Raw genomic sequence first — 20,553 nt, forward strand, 5'->3', positions numbered from 1 at the left:
AACATAACGAAAGTTAATCATCTTGATACCTTATTTAGGCAATACCAAAATAATTAGTATATAATGTTTCCAAAATGATTTCTAGGGCATTTAGGTCTTCTCTGATCATTGTGTGTGTGTGTGTGTGTGTGTGTGTGTGTGTGTGTGTGGTGAAAAGAAATGGACCTAAGCCGCAGGTTCACCAAAGAAGCAAATTATCATCTCATGTTTCTGGAAACCGCAGGGTTAGACAGCATTCAGATGATGAACCAACTGCAGGAGCTGCAGGGTGAGGCAGCATTTAGACAGTATGCAAACTAAAAGGTGTTTCAAGCTTTTCAACTTCACTGTAGAATACTTAACTCTGGGCACATTTTACTATTTTAAAAAGACAGAAGAGATTTTGTAATGCATAATGCCTAATAGTTTAAAAATTGTTACCAAAAATAACTGTTTTCCTGACGCTTCTGTGTTAAGAACATAAAGCAAGTAGTTCCTATATAATAAGAATCACAGGAACAAGTAAGAAAATTAAAACAGCTACAACAGTAAAAAATCCTTATGAAATCTGGCTGCTACTGAGGTAATTTACAAAATTGATGTACTCAAAGGACTATGGAGCTAGATTAGGAGAGAAGAGAGGATACATCAGAATGTGACATTTAGCATGTGGTATGGAATACTAGATATGGTTAGCATTAAAGATTACAATAAAAGATTAAAGCACCAAGTGTGGACACAACTAATTTTTAAATAATTAAAATAAACTACTTTGAAATAATGAGTAGCTAGAGTGTTTTTCATAAGCAGTGAAAAATAACTCTTTATATTCATGGCACTACAATCTCTTTTGTCCATCCTAATGTAGTAAAGAGAGGCACCAAAACCTCCAAATCACAACACCAAACTCTTTATTTGGATGAATCTGACATTCTCAGAAAGCAAAACATATCCACTTGCAATAGAAAAGCACACTATGAAGACTCAGATAGGAATGAGAGAAAGCCACGCAGTTTGGGGAAAGAAGAACATCATCACAAAGAGCAATTTAAAAAACCCTAAATTCATAGGAACTTTTAACATTGCTGTTTATCTGGCACAAACTTGAAGAAAGGTAATTAAGAAATTACAAGCTGAAGGCTGAATGGGGTGACATGTTGAATACCAGTAAAGCACATGAGCTAAACTGAAAAAAAAATGAAACAGGCTGGCTTTGGATAAATCTCCTTATTAGTATTGACCTGTTAAAAGTCTAAATTGTTGCATAATTTTATACTGCTATTGTACAAAACATGGCCCAGAGAGGATTTAAAATATGTGCCCAAACATTTTTTTTTTCATATGTTTGTTGGCCTCACGTATGTCTTCTTTTGAGAAGTGTCTGTTCATATCCTTTGCCCACTTTTGAATGGGCTTGTTAGTTTTTTTCTTGTAAATCTGCTTTAGTTCTTTGTAAATTTTGGATAACAGCCCTTTGTCAGATGGGTAAATATTTTTTTCTACTTTTTCTGATGAGTCTGCTCACAGTCCCAATCAGATTTTATTATTATTCATGTTACAGAGTTACGATGCTATTATAACTCAAATTACATTTTAAAATAAATTATTTTGTTCTACCTCAAGACAGAAGTCCTCAGGAGATTTTTGTGTAGATAAAAATCCCTGTTTAGCATACTAAGAACTTACCTTAATGAAGTATATAACTTAAATGTTAAAAGATGATTAACTGTTTCCTTTTCTAATATTCTGTAGACATTTACTGACCACAATTCTGAGGCAGGAACGGGCTAGGCACTAAAGCTTTGCAGGTGCAGGTCCTGATTGCCCTTTACTGAAAGAGGCAATCAGGAGGCAAAATGGTGAGTACAAGGTGTCAGGAGAAGTATAGTAATCTCAGACCTGCGGGGATCAGAAGAGGCTTCTTGGAAGAAATGAGGTTTCAAGTAAGAGCTTAAGACTAGTAGGATTTAGCCAAACAAGGGTGAGAAGGGGCTCCAAGCAGACAAAAGAGACAACATGGGCAAAGGCCTGAAGGAAAGAGAACACAGTACTAGCAAACCCAATTGGATCAACTTGTATAGCACCCAAATGCACATGCATCTGAACTTAAGGATCACAGCCTTGGGATGGGGCTTAAAGATGAGCAGACTGGACCACACAAAGTGTGAGTAAGGGAAGATGAGGCTGTAAGGAAAGACGAACCAGCTTGGACCAGAGCATAAGAGCAGAGCATGAAGCCATCTTAGGAGTGTGGAAGTTTTTCTTATAAAAATAGAAACTATGCAGTTTTCAGAACGTGAAAGATAGTTTCTTTCAAGTCCACAGAAAAGGGGCTCACTTGGGCCACCTCAAGAGGCCCTTGTTATTGGGAAGCAGTACATTTTCGTGATTAAGAACCTGAATGTTTTACTCTTTAGGTCAGTGTTTGAATCCAGCCTTCCTCACTTATGAGTTTATTTTATTTCAACAATAACTATATAAATGACAAAAATGGAAGCTGCAGTAATTTCACAGCCGCCCAGGAATGGTTAGGTCTTACAGAAACTGAATGTAGTTTAGGGACTACAATAATCCAAGGCAGCTAAAGGGGGCAGGTTGTCTTGATACTCCTTCAGCAGTGGGTACTCCTTACTCAACCACATTGGGATACCATCCAACATCCAATCATTCACACAGACACTTTCTACTTCAGTATTTCTCAAATCTGCAAACCTATCAATTTCCATAGAATATATTACTTCCTCTTGCTTTCATACTCGGCATTGACTATTCCTTACCTTCCCTTCTTTCTAAAGGCTCCAAAATCCCTATCCTACTACATTGAATCAAAGACTTCATATTTTATTGAACACATAGAGGTAATCAGATGCATAGGCCCATACCGTCCCACGACCAGCTCTAGCAATTTACATCTTTGTCTTCTGTCTTCCCTCTGTAGAGGGCTGAATCTATTTCCAGAACAACTGTATATGAGTCTCTTCAAGTGTCTGTTGAGCATTCCAGTTTCATGGCCTACTCAAAACCTACAGAATTGGAATCATTGTTGACAAGCCAGTAACTGGCAGTTTGGAACAACCACTCACACAATCCTTCGATTACTCATACTTCCTCATGCTACCAATATCATCTTTTTCACAATACAGTGTTACTCACCTATGCAATCCCTTAGCCTCTACATGCATCTTTTTCAGAAAAATTTCCTCAAAAGATGACTAGCAAACAACTAATTATGATTAAGTGAAGTATACTTTTTCATGCGTTCAACAAGATATGTATTTTATCAAGAATGCATCTTAAAAGCACATTTTAATTTTTCAAAAGTCAAGTTTTTTATACTCATAAGAAAGTATTGTATGATAGTTTAATTTGCAGTGTTTTTACCTTCTTGGCAGCACATAACCTAATACTGCATCCTACAATTGATCACATCTTAGGTTTCAGTTAAATGTGGTTTTTATGGGTTAGGTAATGTGACAAACTTCTAGAGAGACAAGAGAAGAAAGAGATACAGGGTGTCTACTGAAGGAAATGGATAAAAAGCAAGCAAATAAACAAGGCAGATAGTAACCAGTGTTATGAATGAACTATACATCACAGAGGCAACCTCTGAGGAAATGACAACGTGAGTTGAGAACTGAAAGGCCAGTCATGCAGAGAACATGAGGGAGAGACAGAAAACAAAGGAAAACAGGACACTGGCCCCACACAGGTGTCTGATGTGTCTCTGCTCAGAGCACAGAACCCAGTGGCCAAAATATGTACTAAATGGGGGAGAGAACAGTATGAGATGAAGTTGGAGAGTTAGCAGAAGACAGTTGGAGAGTTAGGCAGAAGAGAGATCACACAGGTCTCATTGGCCGTGGTAAAGTCTGTATTATATAAAGACAATACGAATCACTGGTTTTAAGAGGAGGACTGACATGCGCTTCTTGGAGAAGAGACTGTGGAAGAATACAAGTGAAGGCTGGGAGAATCCTGGAAGTCTGGATTCAATGGCTCTTCCCACAAGTGTTGTCCAGCTGTTACAGGCAGTAGATGATAGATGACTGAGAGGTAACAGGATATGGGGTGTACTTTGGAAGTAGAATCAATGAGATTTTTTTTTAATTGACAAAAATTGTATATATTTATGGTATATAACATGATGTTTTTATACATATACATATGTGTACAGATCAATATATATTAACCAAGCTAATTAACAAATGCATTACCTCACATATTTTTACAGTGAGAACACTTAAAATTATTCTTTTAGCAATTTTAAAGCTTATAATACACTGTTAATGACAGTCACCATGTGTCATGTAAATGTGTCATTAACATGGTGACTGTCATTAACAATGTATTATAAGCTTGAAATAATGACAGATCTTTTGAAGTTATTCCTCCTAACTGAAATTTTATATCCTTTCACCAACATCTCCCCAATCCCTCTCTGCTTCCCCCACACAGCCCTGCGAACCACCATTCTCCTCCCTGTTTCCGTGAGTTTGACTTTTTAAGATTCCATATATATGTGAGATTATGGGGTATTTGTCTTTCTGTGCCTGGACTATTAAACTCAACACAATGTCTTGGAGGTTCATCTATGTTGTTGCAAATGACAGGATCTCCTTTATAAAGACTAAATAGTATTTCCTTGTGTATGTATGTCACATTTTCTTTACCCATTGATCCACGATAGACAATTACATGTCTTTTTCCATATCTCAGCTATTGGGAAAAATGCTACAATGAATATGGGAGTACAGATATCTCTTCAACATTCTGATTTTATTTCTTTTGGATATATATGCTGCAGTTGGATTGCTAGATTATATGGTAGGTTTATTTTTAATTTTTAAAATATATTTTATATTGCTTTCCATAATGTCTACAACAGTTTATATTCCCACCAACAAGGTACAAGGGTTCCCTTTTCTCCACATCCTCGCCAACACTTATCTCTCATCTTTTTCAGGATCATGCCAACAGGTGTGAGGTGATATACAGTTGTGTCTTTAATCAGTATTTCCCAAATGATTAGTGATGTTGCCTTTTTTCATAGCCTACTAGCCATTTATATGTCTCCTTTTGAGTGGAACCAATGAGGTTTTGTGGTTGAGCAGATATTGGGGATGAAGTAAAGGGTAGAAGTAAACCAAGGATGATTTTAGGTTTTGACTTGGATAGCCTGATAATTAATGGGTGATACTTACTGAAAAGTTTCTAATAAAGTATGGTTTCCATGAATATATAGTATTTGCTAAAAAATATTTCACTACTAATTTTTAACAGAAATAAGAACAAAGATCACTAATAGGAGTGGTGAGAGAGGGCAGCCTTGTCTAGTGCCAGTTTTCAAAGGGAATGCTTCCAGCTTCTGCCCATTCAGTGTGATATTGGCTACGGGTTTGTCATAAATAGCTCTTATTATTTTGAGATATGTTCCATCAGTACCTAGTTTATTGATAGTTTTTAACATGAAGGAATGTTGAATTTTATCGAGGGCCTTTTCTACATATTAAGATAATCATCTGGTTTCTGTCACTGATTCTGTTTATGTGACGGATCATGTTGATTGACTTCTGTATATGGAACCAGACTTGCATCCTAGGGATGAAGCTGACTTGATAGTGGGGGATAAGTTTTTGATGTGCTGCTGGATTCGGTTTGCCAGTATTTTATTGAGGATTTTTGCATCAATGTTCATCAGGGATATTGGCCTGAAGTTTTCTTTTTTTGTTGTGTCTCTGCCAGGTTTTGTTATCAGGATGATGCTGACCTCATAAAATGAGTTAGGGAGGAGTCCCTCCTTTTCAATTGTTTGGAATAGTTTCAGAAGGAATGGTACCAGCTCATCTTCGTACCTCTGGTAGAATTCAGCTGTGAATCTGTCTGGTCCTGGGCATTTTTTTGGTTGGTAGGCTATTAATTACTGCCTCAATTTCAGAAATTGCTATTGGTCTATTCAGGGACTCAACTTCCTGGTTTAGTCTTGGCAGGGTGTGTGTGTGTCCAGGATTTATCCATTTCTTCTAGATTTTCTAGTTCATTTGAGTAGAGGTGTTTATAATATTCTCTGATGGTAGTTTGTATTTCTGTGGGATCAGTGGTGATAACCCTTTTATCATTTTTTTATTGTGTCTATTTAATTCTCCTCTCTTTTCTTCTTTATTAGTCTAGCTAGCAGTCTATTTTGTTAACTTTTTCAACAAAATAGCTCCTGGATTCATAGATTTTTGGTTTTTTTAATGTCTCTGTCTCCTTCGGTTCTGCTCTGATCTTAGTTATTTCTTGTCTTCTGTTAGCTTTTGAATTTGTTTGCTCTTGTCTCTCTACAGTTCTTTTAATTGTGATGTTAGGGTGTCAACTTTAGATCTTTCCAGCTTTCTGATGTGGGCATTTACTGCTCTAAATTTCTCTCTTAACATGGCTTTAGCTGTGTCCCAAAGATTCTGGTATGTTGTCTCTTTGTTCTCATTGGTTTCAAAGAACTTCTTGATTTCTGTCTTAATTTCGTTATTTACCCAGGAGTCATTCAGAAACAGGTTGTTCAGTTTCCATGTAGCTGTATGGTTTTGAGTGAGTTTATTAATCCTGAGTCCTAATTTGATTGCACTGTGGTCTGAGAGATTGTTATAATTTCAGTTCTTTTGCATTTGTTGAGGAATGTTTTACTTCCATGTACGTAGTTGAGTTTAGAATAAGCGCCATGTGGCACTGAGAAGAATGTATATTCTGTCGATTTAGGGAGGAGAGTTCTGTAGATGTCTGTTAGGTCCACTTGATCCAGAGGTGAGTTCAAGTTCTGAATGTCCTTGCTAATTTTCTGTCTTGTTGATCTCTCTAATATTAACAGTGAGGTGTTAAAGTCTCTCACTATGATTGTGTGATTGTCTAACTCTCTTTGTAGTTCTCTAAGAACTTGCTTTATGAACCTGGGCGCTCCTGTATTGGGTGCATATATATTTAGTTAGCTCTTCTTGTCGCATTGATTCCTTTACCATTACGTAATGCCCTTCTTTGTCTTTTTTGGTCTTTGTTGGTTTAAGGTCTATTTTATCAACAACTAGGATTGCAACCCCTGCTTCTATACATATATCCCCAGAAATTAAAGTGAAGTTTAAAAAGAATAAAAAGAAAAAAGACATGAAAATTTTGTACATATGCACCATGGAATACTATGCAACCATAAAAAGAAATGAGACCACATCCTTTGCAGGGACATGGATGGAGCTGGAAGCTATTATCCTCAGCAAACTAACGCAGAAACAGAAAACCAAACATCACATGTTCTCATGTATAAGTGGCAGTTAAACCACGAGAACACGTGGACACAGTGAGGGAAACAACACACACTGGGGCCTTTCGGGATATGGTGGAGGAAGGAAGAACATTAGGAAAAAGAGCTAATGCATGTGAGGCTTAGTACTCAGGTGATGGGTTGATAGGTGTAGCAAACCACCATGATACATGTTTACCTATGGAACAAACCTGCACATCCTGCACATGTATCACAGAATTTAAAAATTAAATTAGGAAAAAAAGATCACTAATACACCCCAAAAAACTTATACCAAGCTCCTAACAACATGATAGGTAATAGAAAAAGTCCATAGCATAAAATGAATTAAGCCATGAATCCTGCCATCACAGGCATTGAGAATGTAGCAATTAAATTAGTATTGATAGTCTTCTAGCAACTTGTGATTTGTTGGTATTAATTCATTTAATATTTACCCAATAGTTAAAAAAAAACTTATGGGGAATAACTACAAGTACATGGGAACGTTGACAGCCTGGTATTATGAATCCGTAAATAGCCGTGCTCTAGCTTAAATTGTCAACTTACAGCAAATCGTTTTTCTTCTATACCCTGAATAATGTGGCTCTCCCATGTTATTTTGAAGAAAACACCAGACATCATGTCATTTCATTCATAAAAGTTTTAGTATGGGGCCAAAAAATTAAGAAGTCTTTTTAAAACCACATCCATGATACTATATATCTCCAAAAAATGTCAATTTTTTAGTATCAAGTTAACATTCTAAATAACATACCATTTAATCTCTGTTTACAGGATTTTACCTACTTAATGTGCTTAAAGATATTTTGCTGCTCCCTGTGTTCAATGCGAATACAACTATTTATATCACTGAAAAAGATACTCTTCAGCTTTTCTTTACAAAAACATTTCTATGCTTGTAAGAAAAAAAATTGCTTAACTCTAAAGCAATCTAAAAGGCATCAGAAAAGACACTATTATCCACTTTATGTTCAAGCTACATGGCTAATTTGCCACCTGGGAGGACTCAAAAGTAATTTAATGACTCAGGTGATGAAGACCTCTGGAAAAGTGGCAGGTTAATTAATTAAATCCTCCAAAGAAAAGAACCGAAAAAAGTACAAATCTTGGGCCTCAATGCTCAATTTATCAAATGTATGATTTATGACTCTGATCTTGGTTTAAAGCATTGGCCATGATAGTTTACAAGGTGCTTTGGATTTTGCTCACTTGATACTAGAGGATTTCATATTACTTTGAGGTACACCATAGGGGCAGATTGATTTCAGACTCACCAATGCCCCCATCACTTTACTCATCAGTGATTATGGGAAGGTGCCTGCCTTACTAACACATATGCTTTTTTGTTTACTCAGCAGCTACTAAAAGGCCTAGTGCTAGATGCCTTTGAATTTTTCTAAAAATGATTTTTAAAAAAGCCGAAAATTCCAGAAATCTCTTAACTCTAAGCAAGATAAATACAGTACAAAGAAAACCACATTCAAGTACATCAAGTAAAACTGACCAACACCAAACACACAGTAACAAGAAGCGACCAGAGGAAAAAAGCATATTCCCAAGTAAAAAACTTCAGTCTCAAGTGCCTTGCTGGTAGATTGTTTAAAAGCTACTCAGTTTCTGGTATTTTGATACAGTAGCCTGAATAGACTAATACTCTTGATCTAGAAAAATAAAGTAGTAAAACTTTTTCTGCCAGGAGTAAGACTGATCATAAAGCAACAGGAATTACATTAATGTGACAGTGGCACAAGGATAGATATCAGAACAATGGAACAGAAACGAGAACAGAACAAAACCACTTCCATATGAACACTACAGAGCAGTGGGGAGGGTGGTTTTTTCAATATTGTGCTGTTGTATGAATATTCATTAAAAAATCAGTCTTGAGGAATAGCCACATTATCTTCCACAATGATTGAACTAATTTACACTCCCACCAACAGTGTAAAAGCATTCCTATTTCTCCACAACATTGCCAGCATCTGTTGTTTCCTGACTTTTTAATAATTGCCATTCTAACTGGCGTGAGATGGTATCTCATTGTGGTTTTGATTTGCATTTCTCTAATGACCAGTGATAATGTCCTTTATTCATACGTTTGTTGGCCGTATAAATACCCTCTTTTGAAAAGTGTCTGTCCATATCCTTCACCCACTTTTTGATGTTTTTTTTCTTGTAAATTTGTTTAAGTTCCTTGTAGATTCTGGATATTAGCGCTTTGTCAGATGAATAAATTGCAAAAATTTTCTCCCATTCTGTAGCTTGTCTGTTCACTCTGATGATAGTTTTTTTTTGCTGGGCACAAGCTCTTTAGTTTAATTATATCCCATTTGTCAATTTTGCCTTTTGTTGTAATTGCTTTTGAATCTGGAACTAGAAATACCATTTGACCCAGCAATCCCATTACTGGGTATATATCCAAAGGATTATAAATCATTCTACTATAAAGACATATGCACATATATGTTTATTACAGTACCATTCACAATAGCAAAGACTCGGAACCAACCAAAATGCCCATCAATGATAGACTGGATAAGGAAAATGTGACACATATACTATGGAATACTATGCAGCCATAAAAAAGACAAGTTTATGTTCTTTGCAGAAACATGGATGAAGCTAGAAACCATCATGCTCAGCAAGCTAACACAGAAACAGAAAACAAAACATCGCATGTTCTCACTCATAAGTGAGAGTTGAACAATGAGAACACATGGACACAGGGAGGGAAACATCACACACTGGGGCCTGTAGGGGGGTGAGGGGCAAGAGGAGGGATAGGATAGCATCAAGAGAAATACCTCATGCATGAGGGGCTTAAAACCTAGAGGACAGGTTGATGGGTGCAGCAAACCACCATGACGTGTATACCTATGTAACAAACATGCACATTCTGCATATGTATCCCAGAACTTAAAGTATAACAAAAAATAAATAAATAAAAGTTAAAAAAAAAAAAAACTTCCAAAGATGAGGAAATGAAAAAAAAAAAAAAAATCAGTCTTGACTTTTACATCAAACCAGGTAGACTATAACTGTAAATATAAGAGGTGAACAAAAAACCTTCTAAAGATGATCAAAATGAATAGCTTCATGACTTTGCGGAAGGAAAAGATTTCTTACACATAACATTAAAACATCATAAAATTTTGATAAATTGGATAATTTATAATTTAAATCTTTGTTTACCAACAGATATTGTTAAGAGAGTAGAGATGCAAACAAAACTGTGAGAAGAGATTTGGAATACATAAATGGCAAGTTTTGTATATCCAGAACATATAAAGAACTCCAAAGTAATGAGAAAAATGCAGACAACAAACCCATAAGAAAAATGGTCAACAGACTTTAACGGGGACTTCACAAAAGACAATGTCCAAATGGCCAGTAAACATATGAAAATGTATTCACCTTCATGAACATGCTATTCATCAGGGAAAAGCATATTAAAACCACACTGATATGTAGTGTTGAAATAATTAATAATGATTCACCAAAATAAGTTTAAATATTATAGTTAAAATAACTGTACAATTGATATTAATGTTTTATTAAACCAGTCCAAACGTACTTTTCTACAATCATCTTTTTTACGTTAAACTTCTTTCTTCCCTCCTCACTATCCTAATATTCGTGCTCCCTTACCCTCTTATGCAAATTTTTAAATTTTTAATTCAATTTTTTAAAATAAGTTCAAAATTTATCATAGTTCTTAAACCAAAAAGTATAAAGTAAACATACAATTATCTCTTAGGACTGTCCTCTTTTCTCCATTCACCCCTCAAAATGGTTGTCATTTCCTTCCAGAAACTTTTAAAGCAAATACAAGAAATACTAATATATGTATTTTGTTCTTTTTCAACTTAAGTATTTAACCCAAATGTTAGCAAATAATATTCATCTGGCTTTCTTTACTTGATAAATATTTTGGTGATATTTTCATATCACCATGCAATGAGTTTCCTTGTCTTTTGTTTTTAATATCTGCCTGGTATTTCACATTACCATTTTTCTGGTGGGTTGGTTGGCAGCATTTTTCTTACTGATTTGGAGGAGTTCTTTATATATTCTGGATATACAAAATTGCTGTTTATATATTGCAATACACAGGTAATTTACTAAAAGAACTCTAAAATCTGAACCAGATACAAGTTCCTGGTATTGTTTATGTCCTGGTGCCCTTGAGTTCCAGGGATACATACAACCAATTCTCTTAAAGATGAACTGATTGACCTTAAGTACTTTGCTAGTTCTAAAATTCCATAATTCAGAGATGTGCGCTTTTAGAAAAAAACTGAAACTTCATTTAAGCTCTCTAAAGCTTTAGCTCTACCTTAGAAAGCTACAGGGTATACTGATTAAGAGAGTAGATTCCAGAGTTAAATTGGCTTAGCTCCTCATTTAAGCATCATCTTTCCTTAGTATCTCCTTTCTCTGGCATTTGCATTTGTAAACCGAGATGGCAATTTATCAATTAAATTGGGTTGATTAGAGGGATAAGCATTAATTTACATAAAACATCTGGAACAGTAGGGAGTACTCAATAGAAGTTTTCTGATATTTGTCTTCCTTGATATTTAGAAAGTCATATTTCATGAAATTTAGTTTTAGGAATTAGAAACTCTTTAATGTTTATTACTCTTTTTGAATGTTTTGGATTTTGCAAAATCATTCACCATTCATAATTCAGTATTCTCATTCATAATTTAGTGTTCTCCCTCCAAAAGCATATATTGAAAGAAAGTTAAATAAAAATACGAACTACATGAATATATTGTATTGCAAAAACAAGACTGAATAATGACGCATGTAAGAAAAATAAATCATACATCTTTATGGCAAAAATGCCCCTATTTTCTTATAAAGTTAACCAAGTTGGAAATTCAGGCATATAGTTATGGAAGTGTAGATATATGGTTCACAGTAGTAGGCATGAAGTGACGTGGGGAATGTTTTTAGTTGAGCCAGAATCACTGGCTAGAAATCAGCATTATTCTAGTGGGAGAGAGAAGCCTTAAAAAAATCTTACCTAAATGTTCAATTTTGATAAAAAGGAACAAATGAACATTTTAGGTACTAGCTTAAGAAACTACTTTAAGTTTTAAAGACTTTTACTGAACTCACAAGAAACCTTTTACCTCTTCTACATATGTATTTATAAGTCATTCTTGATTGGTTTCTTTCTGTCAGTCTTTAAAATATGCTTACATAACTTAAAAATGCCAAACACAAACAAAAGCACAGGGCATCAGTAGTTTAGTTATAGAAAATAATGGTGTCTTTCAACAAATCTTTCAACAAATTCAGTCCTCTTAATAACTGAACGGTAAAATGAGAAAGCTAAATTTTGCAAATTCCAGGCAATTTTTAAACCTTAGGAATAGGCAGACAACTGCCAATGACTCAAGCATGGGCACATTTAAGGTAATAGATGCAGTTAAGTTACAGGAAAAAAGACATGTTGGCCCGTAAGAGTAATCTACCAGCCCCCAAATTTGCTTCCTGTACACAACAAGGTGTTTTTAATTCCCTGTTGGGTCTTACAGGATGTGCTTGCCTTCTTGGTAATGGATCTTCAAATACTTGAAAACAGCTATTATATCCCTTCAGACTTTTTAAGGTAATCATCCCCACTTCTTTAAGTATTCCTCACATATTATTTGAAGTCTTTCTTCCTTGATTTGTTAGTTTATAAAAGTGTGACATCCAAAACCAAAGCCATCATGCAGGTGTGAAAATCAGGGTTATCCTCAACCCTAATAAAAAAACAAAAGGAAAACCAAAAGAAGAGGAGGCCTCAGGAATTCCAAATTACCAAAATTAATCTAAGAAGAAGTAAATAATGTGAATGAGCTAAATACTATAGAATTCATAAGGGTATGTCTTTTTCTAGGAAAATCCCTGTTTCTTAGGTTTTCACTTCATTTGCAATTGAATATTATTTCATTCCTTCTCTATCTTTCTCTCTATGATTTTCTTTTTTTCTCATCCTGTCTGTTTCTCTTATCTGTTTCTTATTTTGTTCATTTTCACTTTCTTTTATTCTTAAACCAAGCATTTAAAGGGGTTTATCTTTGATTCCTTAAAGTAACCAGCACTGTGGACTTATCTTTTATACTGCTTTTTTTCTTTCTTTCAGTTTTTACCTTTTGTATTTTCCTCTTTCTGCTTTTATTTGGTTCATTATCTTATTCTTTTTCTAATTCCTTAAGAAGAGTCCTTAGTCCTTGTCCTTTTGTTTCCTGCTTTAACTCTTTAGTAATGAATACAGTTTTTTTTCCTATGTTCCAAAAATTTGGATATAAAACATTCTGTCTTATATTCTAGGCAGTTTATAATCTGTTTTCTCTTCCTCTTTAAGTATTTCTTAGTTTCGATACAGACAAATTTTGGTAGCTTTTTCCTATTACTTATTTTCAACTTTACTTAATTATGAATTGTGTAAGTGTACTGTAAAAATCTTAATTTTAGCTAGGTGTGGTGGCTCATGCTTGTAATCTCAGCACTTTGAAGGGCCAAGGTGGGTGGATGGCTTGAGCTCAAAAGTTGGAGACCAGCTGGACAGCATGCTGAAACCCCATTTGCCATGCATGGTGGCAGATGTCTGTAGTCCCAGTCTAGCTACTATGAAGGCTGAAGTGGGAGGATTGCGTGATTCTGGGTGACTGAGGCTGCAGTGAGCCAAGATTGTGCCATGGCACTCCATCCTGGGTGACAGAGAGAGACCCTCTCTCAAAAAAGAATCTTATTTTAAAAAATATTGGCCAGGCACGGTGGCTCACTCCTGTAATCCCAACACTTTGGGAGGCCGAGGTGGGTGGATCACCTAAGGTCAGGAGTTTGAGATCAGCCTAACGAACATGGAGAAACTCCATCTCTACTAAAAATACAAAATTAGCGTGGTGTGCTGATGCATGCCTGTAATCCTAGCTACTCGGGAGGCTGAGGCAGGAGAACCACTTGAACCCAGGAGGCAGAGGTTGCGGTGAGCCGAGATGGCGCCATTGCACTCCAGCCTGGTCAACAAGAGTGAAATTCCATCTCAAAAATAAAAATAATAAAATAAAAAAAGAAAGAAAAAAAATTAAGGTTTTTATTTCTGGTCAATTACAGATTTAAAAAAATGTTTCTTGGACATTAAAAATTTTTACTCTAATCAATAGAGTTATAAGATTCTACTCAGACCTCTATTAAACTACAACCATGATGCTTAAGTCAATTCCTCTATGACCTTCTTATTTGTCCACTTGAACTGATTCTGAATGACGAGTATTAAAATTGCTTACTATAATCTTTTCCACATTATATATGCATTTCCAGCAACTTCTGGTTTATATTTTTAACTGCACTATTGCTCAGTGCACACAGGGTGTGACTCATATCTACAGTCTTCTATTTGCTGTTTTTATACAAATTCTACATCCACTTCATCAGAAATTAGTATTATCACATCTCCTGTCTTTTCATTGGTATTTTCCTCCTATTGCCTGGCTTGCTTCTTTTCACTTCAGCATCTTCTTAAATAACATTTCCCTAAATGATTCTATGAATTTGTTTCAATACTCAAATACCTATTTAGTGTTGACCATAAGCAAGACACTCAACTAGCTACTATGGGGAATTTAAAGATGAATAAACTGCTGTCCTCAAGTAGTTTCCAGTTTATCAGGGTAGAGAGACACGGGCATAAATAACCATAGTTTAGGCAGAGAAGAACAGAGGAGAATTAGTTTTGACTGTTGGTGGAGGAAGTAGCCTTTCAGTTAAACCATGAAGAATGAAAAGGATCTCAATGAGGAGCTCGAACTACTTCTAAAGTTTTAAGTAGGAAAAAAAAATAAAAAAGAGAATCTTATAACGTTAGGTGAGAAAACATAATAAAAATTATATTTACATAATATAAGTATATAAAAGTATATATGGAAAAACATGAGCTGAGAGAAAAGGAGGAACCGCTAAAATTTATTTTTCAGGATGTGGAATTATTTTTTCCTTATTAATGTTCTTATTGTTTTTTATTTATAGAACATTAATAAGAACATTATATATATGGCATAAGTGTCATATATTAATAAGAACATTACACACACACACACACACACACACACATACATACATATATGTCACAAGTGTTTCCTAACTATGGTTGATAACAGATGCAGAATTGGCAGTAAAACCAAATCTCTGGATTGGCGTTGAAAATAAGACAGATTATTGAGAATTATGGGTATAGACTTCTACCTATCAAAATTGAATTAGGAATTTATTTAAGTTTGTTTCTGAATACATTTCTTAGTCTCAGTTTCTGTCTCACATCTTTGCACTGATGAATTCTGGACTTTATTCTAACCCTCTTTAGTGTGTGGTGGAGAAAGCAGCTGATATGGTTTTGCTGTGTCCCCTCCCAAATCTCAACTTGAATTGTATCTCTCAGAATTCCCACCTGTGGGAGGAACTGAATTATAGGGGTTGGTCTTTCCCATGCTATTCTTGTGATAGTGAATAAGTCTCAGAAGATCTGATGAGTTTATCAGGGCTTCCACCTTTTGCTTTTTCCTCATTTTCTCTTGCTGCTGCCATGTAAGGAGTTCCTTTCACTTCCCACTATGATTCTGAGGCCTCCCCAGCCATGTGGAACTGTAAGTCCAATTAGATCTCTTTTTCTTCCCAGCCTCGGGTATGTCTTTGTCAGCAGCATGAAAATGCACTAATTCAGCAGCTATGTCCTAAGTAAACGAAGCCCTTTGGGAATCCCCCCCCCACCACATAGTACTGTTGTCATCTCAGCTAATACACAGAAAGCAATGCTCCTTTTATGTAGCTGATTTCAAAATAGCTTTTTTTTTTTTAATTCCAAACTTTTCATCTTCAAAACTACTTAACAAATAAGGCAACAAGATCATTTCTTATGATAATAATTGTAAACCTGGAGGAAATCCATGTTTGACACTTAAAAAAAAAATGCATGTTCTACATTTTTACTAACAACCATTTAAACTTCTTCCCCCTACAGATTTTGGTCTTTCAAAATTGGCAAGTATCAATGTCTTCTTAGACGTTAAACCAAGTTAACACAGTTCTTTAACAGCAATTTCAACAGAGCCTTTTCATGCCAAAACAAAGTATCTTTGTGTACCATCCACCCAGTTCTAGAATAGTCTGTTCATTACCTGGAGTTTTTAGATTCAATAAAGAAAGAAATAATTTACTCCTTACTGGCTTCTATTCATTACTTCCAAATATAAAATGCTGTTTAGTGTGGAGGAACCATATTTTCCTTTATATCCCCCAGGAACTAAATTAAAGTGTATTTAAATATGAAAAAAGAAAAGAATATATATGCTTTTTAAAATGTCTTTGCTTTTGACGTTTAATACCTTCAAATTAGGGAGAAAAACGTATTCTAGGAGTATAACAATCTATCTTAAAAATATTACTGGATTAGAGAGGTGTCCAAGAAAGACTTTCGTGCTGAAAGAATATATTCCAAACTCTTACTGCAAAGTTTGTAATTAGACTGAAATGGGATTGGAATATTCAGTGTTAAATGTCTTATTGAAAATACAGTCTAGAAAATCCTGTTCTGCTTCAACCGAGCTTTCTAATTTCTTTGGGTGATTGCAATAGAGTTAAAACTTCTTGATTTTGCTATTGGCCAACAAAGTAAACATTTTCTCACATATTACAACTTAGATAGATCAAATGTGAAGTTCCGATTGAAACAATTCATGTAAGAAAACTAGCTATGATAAAATATATAAAAAGACAGTAAGATAGAGAGCACATCAGAAGACTTACATAAGCAATAAAAAAAAACCCGGTGGAATACCTCACAGTAATTCAACAAAGAAAATAAGTAAAACTAAAATAAAAATTGTTTTAAAAAGCTCTTACACCATTTTCTCCTAAGTAAAACATAGGTACAAGTGTAAAGGGAGAATAATTGCATAATTTAAGCATTTTCATATGGTACAATTTTGCATTAGTTATTATTTCCAGTTTTATTTTACACTCCTTACACTTTTTAAAACTGAATTATAATAAATGTTGCCATAATATATATTCTATAAATATATTTCTTTTGGAACTACACTAAGTATATACACTGAAAAACTCAGTGTAGTTCCGTAAAGTGTTGTACTGTATTCACTCAGCATAGTTCCAAAATATACACTGTATACACTCAGTGTAGTTCCAAAAGAAATATGTAATAATCTGATTTAAAAATGGGCAAAAGATTTGAATTGACATTTCTCAAAAGAAGACCTACAAATGGCAAACAGGCATTTAAAAAGGTGCTCCTAACCTGAGGTCCTCAAGTTACCTTTGTGTGTTATTCACCTGTATATTGTTGGGAGTAGATACCTGTAGACTTCGTCATATATTTAAAAGGGTACTGAACCAAAAAAGGGGGATTAAGATAAACTAACAAACTATATCTCGTATTAAGAACAGGACACACAGGCAACCAAAGCAAACATGGACAAACAGGGTCACATCAAGTTAAAAAGCTTCTACGCAGCAAAGGATATAACCAGCAAAGTAAAGAGACAATCCACAGAATGGGAAAACAGATTTTCAAACTACCCCTCTGACAAGAGTTTAATCACAAGAATATATAAGGAGCTCAAACAACCCTATAGGAAAAAAATCCAATAATCCGATTAAAAAATGGGCAAAGATGTGAATACATATTTCTCAAAAGAACATATACAAATGGCAAACAGACCTATGAAAAGATGCTCAACATCACTGATATCAGAGAAATGCAGATAAAAACTACGGGAAATAGCACCTCGTCCCAGTTAAAATGCCTTGTATCCCAAAGACAGGCAATAACAAATGCTGGCAAATACATGGCGAAAAGGGAACCCCTTTGTACACTTTTGGTGGGAATGTAAATTAGTACAACCACCATGGAGAACAGTTTGGTGGTCTCTCAAAAAACTGAAAATTGAGCTACTGTGTGATCCAGCAATCCCACTGCCAGATATATACTCAAAAGAGAGGAAATCAGTATATCGAAGAGATATCTGCACTCCTATGTTTGTTGCAGCTCTGTTTACAACACCTAAGATTTGGAAGCAACCTAAGTGTCCATCAACAGACAAGTGAGTAAAGAAAATGTGGTACAAATACACAATGGAGTACTATTTGGCCATAAAAAAGAATGACATCCTGTCACTTGAAACAATATGGAGGAAATTGCAATCATTATGTTAGGTGAAATAAGCCAGGCACAGAAAAACAAACATTGTATGTTCTCACTTATTTTTGGGATCTAAAAATCACATCAATTGAACTCATGGACATTGAGAATAGAAGGATGATTACTAGAGGCTGAGAAGGGTAGTTGGGATCAGGGGGAAGTTAGGGATGGCTCATAGGTACAAAAACCCAGAAGAATGAATAAGACCTACTATTTGATAGCACAATAGGGTCACTACGATCAATAATAACTTAATTGTGTATTTTAAAGTAACTTAAAGAATGTAATTGGATTTTTTGTAACTCAAAAGGATAAATACTTGAGGGAATGGACACCTCATTCCTCATGATGTGCTTATTTCACATTGCATGCTTACATCAAAATATCTAACATATTCCATAAACATATACACCTACTATGTACTCACAGAAATTTTAAAAATAATTTTAAAAATTTATAAAAGAACGGGACAAATTATGTCCCATTCTTTCAACAAATATTGTAACAATAAGTATTAATATACTTAATATTAATAAACATTTTCTGTATCCCAAACACAATTATTCTTTACATGTAAAAATAATACTACTCTACAACTACTCTCTCACGGTTCATTTTTATTTGTTTTCACTTTTTTCATCCAGTAAGGGAGACAGATTTGGGCAGGTTTCACACCCCACTTCAGGGTCAAGAGTTACCCAGGGAAGCAATGCAATTCCTGGAGAGTTTAAGGACTGAATATGCAAACTTGACTACTTAAAAAAAGGTGACTTGAATAACGCTTAACTTTGATTCGCTATTTTTTTTTCAGAGAAATGTTTTAAATATTTGTTTCAAAGTTATCTTCCCAAAGCAAGAATACATTTTGTCATTCTTTGTACACAGAAATGTGGAGTACTGATGACATGTTTATGCTATCAACGCTCTAAAGTAAAGGCTTGAATTGTATCATCCCAGAAATTGATGCTATTATCACAATAAACTTAATGATAATGATGATGATGACAGCGGCAGCTAACATTTATTGAGTGTTTAATATGTGCCAGGCACTATTCTAAGCATTTTCCATTGATTAACCTCATTTATTCCTGATAAAGACCCTACCAGGATCCCAAGTACAGAATTAGTTTGCCCAAGGTCACCCAGAGGAAAGTACTAAAGCTTTAATTCAAGGCTAGTCACTGCCAGAGCCTGGACGCACTGCCACTATGTCACTGCAGATGTCTATCCCAGTTTTGCAAAACTGGCTGCTTCGAATAATAATGCCATGCTGCCAGCGGCCACTGAGAATTCTTAAATATTTCATCGAAGGCAGTTAATGCATTTTTGGATGTGATGCTCTGAAAAGTATAAGCAGTCTAACGTTCATCTCCCTCAGTGCTGTGGACAAGCAGATGGTCTCCATGCTCATATGGGCGATCAGCACTGAGCAGCAGCCTTTTCTGGGACCCTCTGGGTTGCTCCTTCCTTACCCAAGAACCATTTCACCTCCCTCTTTAAGGCCTTACTTTTAACTTTTCCTTTCAACTGACCAACATGCACACAATCAAAAACTTCACCTTGTACTTGACAGAGTAAAAATCCAACAGGGTCAGCTAAGAACACCTTCAACTTTCTGTTCTCCACTCATAAGGGAGTACATTTGGAAATATCTCTTCCTTCCTTCCTTCCTCTCTTGGTAGAAAGCAAGACTTTCCAAGCTTTCTAGGATGATTATTTCCTCTGCCTTGACAGGAATCTCACCTTCCTCCGTTAACTTCAGACGCTCAAGCTGATAAGCGCACTCAAGTTTCTCCCGTTATCAAATCAAAAGAAAACAAAAAACTCATTAGGATTTTGTGTGCCTTGGTCTCTCTCTACTCCTTATCGTCTTTCCATTTTCAACCAAGCCCAATGAAAGATTATTTAATGTTTTTGTGCTCATGTCCACATTTAATAACACACTGCTATCTGTCCCACCTCCTCCACTTGAAGTCATTCTCTACAAAACTACTGCTAACCTCTGGTTACTAAATGTCCATTTGAATCCTTACCTTACTGCCTCCTTTGCATCATCTGACACTGTTGACTT

At 35.3% G+C, this 20,553-nt stretch overlaps 1 protein-coding gene across 3 annotated transcripts in view; it reads right to left on the reverse strand.

The window, feature by feature from the left end:
- The window catches only part of RNF217 (ring finger protein 217), a 127,341-nt gene that overhangs the window by 42,209 nt on the left and 64,579 nt on the right, over window positions 1-20,553 (reverse strand). The gene's annotated exons all lie outside the window — the stretch shown is intronic.

The sequence above is a fragment of the Sapajus apella genome, unplaced genomic scaffold (assembly GCF_009761245.1).
Source record: "Sapajus apella isolate SASKATOON/1434 unplaced genomic scaffold, GSC_monkey_1.0 scaffold6, whole genome shotgun sequence".
NCBI classification, from domain to species: domain Eukaryota; kingdom Metazoa; phylum Chordata; class Mammalia; order Primates; family Cebidae; genus Sapajus; species Sapajus apella.